At 44.1% G+C, this 7,586-nt stretch overlaps 1 long non-coding RNA gene across 1 annotated transcript; it reads right to left on the minus strand.

Annotated features, from left to right (window-relative positions):
• Positions 1 to 878: 878 nt before the first annotated feature.
• LOC308588829 lies at positions 879 to 5,374 on the minus strand. Its single transcript, XR_014008903.1, has 3 exons — positions 5,121 to 5,374; positions 3,553 to 3,667; positions 879 to 1,059 (listed from the first exon to the last, which is right to left on the minus strand). It is a non-coding gene; the product is annotated as an uncharacterized lncRNA (long non-coding RNA).
• Positions 5,375 to 7,586: the final 2,212 nt, after the last annotated feature.

Consider the following 7,586-nt stretch of genomic DNA (forward strand, 5'->3'; position numbering starts at 1 on the left):
GGTCAAGAGGTCAAGACACGAAAGCTTTAGCAACTAATCCACACCTAATGACCCTCCTAAGTGGTACTCAGAATATCACTCAAGTAATCACTCAAGATATCCCTCAAGTAATTAATGAACAAAAGAAGAAAAGGCACATTAACCTAGGAACTTCCTCTCTGCCCAGAACGTTGGAGGCTATACACCACACCCCCTCAACAGTATTTATAGGAACTCAAACACTGAGATCCTGCTCTGTTCTAGTAACAAGAAGCCGAAAGCACCAGCCTGAAGATGACGAGTGAGACCTCGTCGAAACGTCGCCTAGACACCCCAACTCTTACACGGGAAGACACCCGAAGACACCAAAACCTACATATATATATATATATATATATATATATATATATATATATATATATATAGTGGATGTATCGAACTATGGAAAATGCATAATTTTATTTATTTTTTAAAGGATGTACGATTGGAAAAGGTTCAGAAAACGGCCCAGTGTGCTGGGCGGAGCAGTCATCCATTCTGATTTCTCTGTGGGAGTGTTTGCACATCTTCCTGTTAATCTTTCGTTCGACCCATACTTTTCAGTGCGCTTCCCTGCTACTTTCCAGACAGCAAAAAGAAGGCACCTTAAAAAAAAAAGTTTATTTGTTGTGCTAGAGTGCTTTAATCCACTTTAAATGTGCAAATCTAGAGTGCCGCCATGCACCCGAGTCTGTCCTGCAAAACACTGATAATCTGGAGGCACCCGTATGTGCCCTGAGCTCAGAAGTGTGGCAGAAGGGACACCCCCCCCCTCCAACCATCTTGTCTTTTCCTGCCCGCTCCTAGGTCTGGATAGCGAAGCTGCCATAACTAATGATAAAGAAACGATTCATCATAAGTCAGAGCAAAAGCCGAGGAGAAATTTTATTGTTTGCACACTGTTTGCTGCACTGAAGGGGCTGCCGTTTTGTGCTCTTTGTTGCCTGCCCTCCTGCAAGCATCCTCAAGAAATTCTCTTCACAGCCCAGTCACTCGGTTATTAATCCAAATTGCTATCCCAACATGCCTGATATGCAGCAGCTGTAAACAGAAAGAATAAATGGTTAAGAGAAAGCAATGCTAGTACACCAAATTATTAGCAAACCTGAACTTCAGTGTCCAAGATATACATACCATATATAGTCATCATGACTAATAATAATTCAATCATAATTTATTTTTTATACCCCGCCCATCTGGCTGGGTTTCCCCAGCCACTCTGGGCGGCTCCCAGCCAAATATTAAAAACACAATACTAAGAAGACTGTGTATGCACTATGCCTTTAAAACTCAATCAAATGACATTCTTTCCCTCAAAGAATTCTGGGCACCGTAGTTTAGCGCTCACAGAGTTACAGTTCCCATCAACCCTGAACAAACTGCAGTGCCCAGAATTCTTTGAGGGAAAGAATGTGCTTTAAAGGGATGGTGTGTGCGCACAGCTAGTAGTGACAAAAGATGGTCCTCTAGTGCATTAATTTTTTTTTAAAAAAAACCACACAGACATCGCAGGAGTTTAGGGTGATCACCTGTGCGTTTGCCAAAAGGACAAAAGATTTACAGATTTGCATACATTCTGCACGTGCTAATTCTTAGATGCAAATTTAGAAATAATTGCTAGGATTTAAACTGCATATGGTGCATTTCACCATACTGGGGAAAACGGCCCTGGTCACTTGCAAACTATTGATTGGCAACTACTATTTTTATTTTATTTATGTATTGAATTTATATACCATCCTATACTCGGAGGTCTCTGGGTGGTTCACAGAATTTTAGATTTCCGTTACCACCAAGTCACAAGTCACATGCAATTTAAGAAGTTCTACCCAATTCTGTAGATTTTTGGATGTTGGCAGAAACTGAAAATTGGTTTTCAGTGTGTCATGAGATAGTTCTTTCAGGCATGTAGCTCTCTTTTTCTCTTTTTAAACTGGGCTTGCATCAGGCAACAAGAGGACTGCACTCCAAGTGGGACACTTGCACACGCTACCAAAAGCCAGTGTCGTGTAGCGCTGAGAATCCTGGACCTGGGAGACCAGGGTTCAAATCTTCACACAGTTGTTGTCAGCATCGCCCTTGAGCCAGTGCCACCAACTGGACTCATCCACTTCAGCCCCGACTGGGCTAGGCGAGCTGGGTAGCACTTCCAGAGACCACCTTCTGCACAGGAACAGGTCAAAGTGCTGTGGACTCACAGCTTAGAGTTGTGAGCACCGGATTCACTTCCACAAGAAGACAGTCGTCGCACAGCAGAGTACAGCAGACTCTAGCAGAGTATATAAACAACTCGGAGAGCAGCTCTGTAGAATATCTTCTTTATTCTATCTACAACTATTATACAACTATATACAGAGCTAAATAGGTCTAAGCATAAATGAATGCTGCACTGCACTGAGTGTCTGCAGCTGCTCTTAGCAGCAACCTTATCGAAACACACAAACTCTCTCTAACACTCTCTCTCTCCGACACACTGACTGACTGACTCTTTGATGTGGTGCTGGAGCAGAATAAGTAGAGAGCAGAACACACCTCCTCTGGAGAATCAGCAGACTCCTCAGGAGATTCTTGGATATGGGAGGGGTGAAATCTCCTCAGTTGTGGGGCTCCCCTTGGAGCCAGTCACTCACTCTCAGCCTAACCTACCTCTCAGGGTTGTTGTGGGGATTAAAAGAGGGTGGGGGAGAATTACGTACACCAACTTGAGATCCTTAGAGAAAAGTTGGGCTATAAACGCAAGAAATAAATAGTAACAAATAAAGAACATTTCAGCCATCGTGTTACAGAAGTTTGGTTATGTTGCCTAGTTTCCATTTAAGTTTTGTTGTTTAGTTGTGTCCGCCTCTTCAAGACCCCCTGGACCAGAGCACGCCAGGCACTCCTGTCTTCCACTGCCTCCCGCAGTTTGGTCAAACTCATGCTGGTAGCTTCAAGAACACTATCCAACCATCTCGTCCTCTGTCGTCCCCTTCTCCTTGTGCCCTCCATCTTTCCCAACATCAGGGTCTTTTCCAGGGAGTCTTCTCTTCTCATGAGGTGGCCAAAGTATTGGAGCCTCAGCTTCAGGATCTGTCCTTCCAGTGAGCACTCAGGGCTGATTTCCTTAAGAATGGAGAGGTTTGATCTTCTTGCAGTCCATGGGACTCTCAAGAGTCTCCTCCAGCACCAGAATTCAAAAGCATCAATTCTTCGGCAATCAGCCTTCTTTATGGTCCAGCTCTCACTTCCATACATCACTACTGGGAAAACCATGGCTTTAACTATACGGACCTTTGCTGGCAAGGTGATGTCTCTGCTTTTTAAGATGCTGTCTAGGTTTGTCATCGCTTTTCTCCCAAGAAGCAGGCATCTTTTAATTTTGTGACTGCTGTCACCATCTGCAGTGATCATGGAGCCCAATAAAGTAAAATCTCTCACTGCCATTTAAGTTTGGTTTCCCTTATTTCCCACCAGGCTGTTGCGCTCTGAGAATTATTTATCATCTCAACAACAGAAAGATCAAAACAGGGAAGGGGGCATAGAAAGGAGACTTACACCAAGCCTTCAGCACAGTCTTCGGGCCCCAGAGATTTTTCCTGGGGGAAACAGTCCTTGCGGCAGTAGCCTCGGAAGTTTCCGCAACCCCATTCTCCAGTGCGGACATCCAGACCTGTGAACGGCAGCAGCAGAAAGGAAAAACAAAGCACATAAATGCCCTCTTAAAAGATAGGTTCTGTTGAAGTTCGCCCAGAGAGGGAGATTTTTGGGGGGCTAAATCATTGTGGCATGCTTTTTGTCTGCTGCAAGCAACAGGGAATTTCATTCTTCCCTTGATATCTTCTCCCTTTGGGGAAGCATAATGCACAGGTGTTGGGCAAGGGCTGTGGCTCAGCAGCAGAGCATCTGTGCGCAGAAGGTTCCGAACTGTGTGCATAATGCCCGCCATCTCCAAGCAAGGAAGGGAGAAACTGCAAGTCATTGCAGACAGTACTGGGATGCGTTGACCACTGGCTGGACTCGGCAGACTTCTTCACACACATTACACTGTACAGTGGTACCTCGGGTTAAGTACTTAATTCGTTCCGGAGGTCCGTTCTTAACCTGAAATTGTTCTTAACCTGAAGCACTACTTTAGCTAATGGGGCCTCCTGCTGCCGCCGCACCGCCGAAGTCCGATTTCTGTTCTCATCCTGAAGCAAAGTTCTTAACCTGAAGCACTAGTTCTGGGTTAGCAGAGTCTGTAACCTGAAGCGTATGTAACCTGAAGCGTATGTAACCCGAGGTACCACTGTACACATATAATCATATAATAATTTATTATTTATACCCCGCCCATCTGGCTGGGTTTCCCCAGGCACTCTGGGCAGCTCCCAACTGAATATTAAAAACAATACAGCGTCAGACATTAAAAACATCCCTAAACAGGGCTGCCTTCAGTTGTCTTTTAAATGTAAAATAGTTGTTTATTGCCTTGACATCAGCTGGGAAGGCGTTCCACAGGGCAGGTGCCACTACCAAGAAGACCCTCTGCCTGGTTCCCTGCAACCTCCCTTCTTACAGGGAGGGAACCGCCAGAAGGCCCTCGGAGCTGGACCTCAGTGTCCGGGCAGAACGATGGGGGTAGAGAAGCTCCTTCAGGAATACTGGGCTGAGGCCGTTTAGGGCTTTCAAGGTCAGCACCAACACTTTGAATTGTGCTCAGAATCGTACTGGGAGCCAATGACAAACTCTGGGACAAACTCTGTCTACGCATTCCTGCATTGCAGGGGGTTGGACTAAATGACCCTTCTTGCAGTTAAAATATTTCAAAGCAATACAGTCTTTGCATCTAGAGAGCGGTGAAGCACACTGGGTGACCTGGGCCACTTACCACCTCAGCCTCACTTATCTCACATTGTGGGGATAAAATAGGAATGGCAGAATCATAGAATTGTCAAGTGGGAAGCTACCCCTAAGGGTCCTCAGTCCAACCCCCTACCAGCCTCTGCTTAAAAATTGTGTGTGCCACTCCAAGCTCCTTTGAGGAAAGGGGATTGATTTGTTTTTTTAAGGTCAAGAGATAAGGGATACTGTTAGTTACCCCTCTACAAATTAAGGGATGAGGGATGTTGCCCCATACTCACAGACAGCAGCAGCTATAGCCAGGAACAGCACCAGCAAAAAGAAATTAAGGTTCACAAAGGCAACCATTTCCTTGGAAAGAATTCAAGACGAAGCACACCGACTTGGCTCCACAAACTCCTTCTGCTTAGAAATCCACAGGGGACAATCGCACCGTTCAATGGGATCCCTTTGAATTGATATTCCCACAGGACAAGGGAGTCCCTCAGAGAGCAAATCTGTAGTGTGTAGAGGGGGAAAGAGCTGTATGGATGAGGAGTCAATGACGGATGGTGTATCTTATGACACACAGTTAATGAAATTAAAAAGCTGGCCCATTGGCCTGGTCACAAGAAACCTATTGGAGACTTCTGAAGAGAACCCCTGTTTGGGGTCAGGAGATGAAGAGGTTTTGCCTGACTCGGCGGGTAAGGATTTCAATTAGTGTTAACAACATACACTAGAGTCCCTATGGATCAGCCCAAGGGCTGCCAACTTTTTGGAAGAGCGGACACATTTTGAATTTTGAGAGTGCTGGGTGTGCCACTCACAAAATAGCTTCCACAGAGGAGGCATGGTAGAATGCAAAATGGCTGGCTGTGGGGAACGGCGTAACCCAAAATGAGAGAGACAACCACTCTTGACAGCCTTATATTTACCGTGGGAAGACAGCTATGTCCTGATTATGGAGATCACACACACACATAGATGATGTTGCTATCTAATAACAACAGGGTAACAAAACAACACCACCACAAACTGGCTAATAAGTATAAAACCAAATTTATTAGAATAATAACTAGACAAAACCACAACAGCAAGGGTAGCACACTGGAGAATATGAAAAAGTTTTTCAAAGCAGTTTTTCTTTTCCATTGTGGCGGCACCGGGTTGCCGTTCTGTGACTGGACTTCATGCTATTTGTTGAACGGTTCATTTACCCAGTCTGTATAACGTTTACTGCACATGTAACTTGTTAAGATAGAGTTGTACATTTATCCACTCCATGATTACAGTATCTCCAGGCTTTGTCTTGCACATGGCACCTTAGTATGTTTGTTGTTTGAATGGTTACAAGTCTATCTGTATTCTAGCTATTATTCTAGTAAATTTGGTTTTATACTTATAAGCCAGTTTGTGGTGGTGTTGTTTTGTTGTATTATTATTACTGTCACGACATTTGATACTTTGTGTATGTAATAACAACAGGGAACATTCCCCAGTACCAGGAACAAATCACAACGTGCCCACACCACACTCCTTTCACAGATACGACCTAGAAGAAGCTGCACACTATGCCTCAAATTTTTATTTCTCACAGGGCTACAGAGATGCTTTTTTCAAAGCAAAAGCTCCGAATCTGGGGCACCTGCCCAGTTGCACCACTGGAAGCCTTTATGGTTTAATGGGCAATCTCTCTACCCAGGCAATTCTGGGGACTCTAGCTCTGCGAGGGGAGAGTTGGGGTCCCTTCCAATTCTACGATTCTGTGGTATCATACTGTATCACTTTAGATGCATGGAGAATGTGGTCCAAGAAAGTGGTGGACTACATGGAATTGGCGGAAATGACTGGTAGAATCCGAGACCAGGGAGAAGAGTCGGTGGAAGAAGATTGGAAGAAATTTAAAGACTATTTACAGAAGTATTGCAAAATTAATGAATGTTAGAATGATGTTTGATTGAAGTTAAGCGGTTTCTAGCTGTAATGATATAAAAGAATATGGAAAAATTGGATTTCTAAATAGGTAAAAATTTAATGTTATAATATATTAAGATCAAAGATCAGGATAATAAGGAGGGAAAGAAATTGCTGAATTAATTAATTGAATTGGAACACAAAAAAGGGAGGTATGAGGAGGTCAGGGAAACAAGGATATGAATGTAAGATATGGAAAGATTGATTTTTTATTTTGATTTCTTTCCTTTTTTCTGTAAGTGTACTTATTTTTTTATTCTGTATTTTTCTTGTATTTTTATTTTTGTCTTTTACTTTTGTATTTCTTGTTTTTATGTAATTTCTTCTTCTGAAACTTTAATAAATATTTTATATATAAAAAAGAGAGAATGTGGTCCAAGTCCACCGAGGTGCACTCCTAACTTGTAGATGGAGCTGGCCCTACCAGGAGGCCAAGTGAGGCAGCTGCCTCAGGCAGCCAATGCTGAAGGGTGGCGAGGGGACAGAGCTCTTGAGTGTGTGCCATGAAGTCTTTCCTGGGCCCCTGAAGCTCCCCTGCTCCCCTTAGAGGCAATGGAGGATGCCGAAGTGAGATTCAGGTTAAATCCGCACGGTGCTTTTAAGGCACATGGGTTCTCCCAAAGAATTCCAGGAAGTGTCACCTGCCCCTTACAGAAGCACAGTTCCCAGCACCCTCAGTGAATTCCAGTTCCCAGGATTCTTTGGGGGGAAGTCATGTGCTTGAAACCTCAGTTGCCAGTCTAGTCAGCTTTTGCACATGGAGTGGAGAGAGGCAACATCTTGTCCTTTGC

Source organism: Podarcis bocagei, assembly GCF_964188305.1.
Source record: "Podarcis bocagei genome assembly, chromosome: 6".
Taxonomy (NCBI): Eukaryota; Metazoa; Chordata; class Lepidosauria; order Squamata; family Lacertidae; genus Podarcis; species Podarcis bocagei.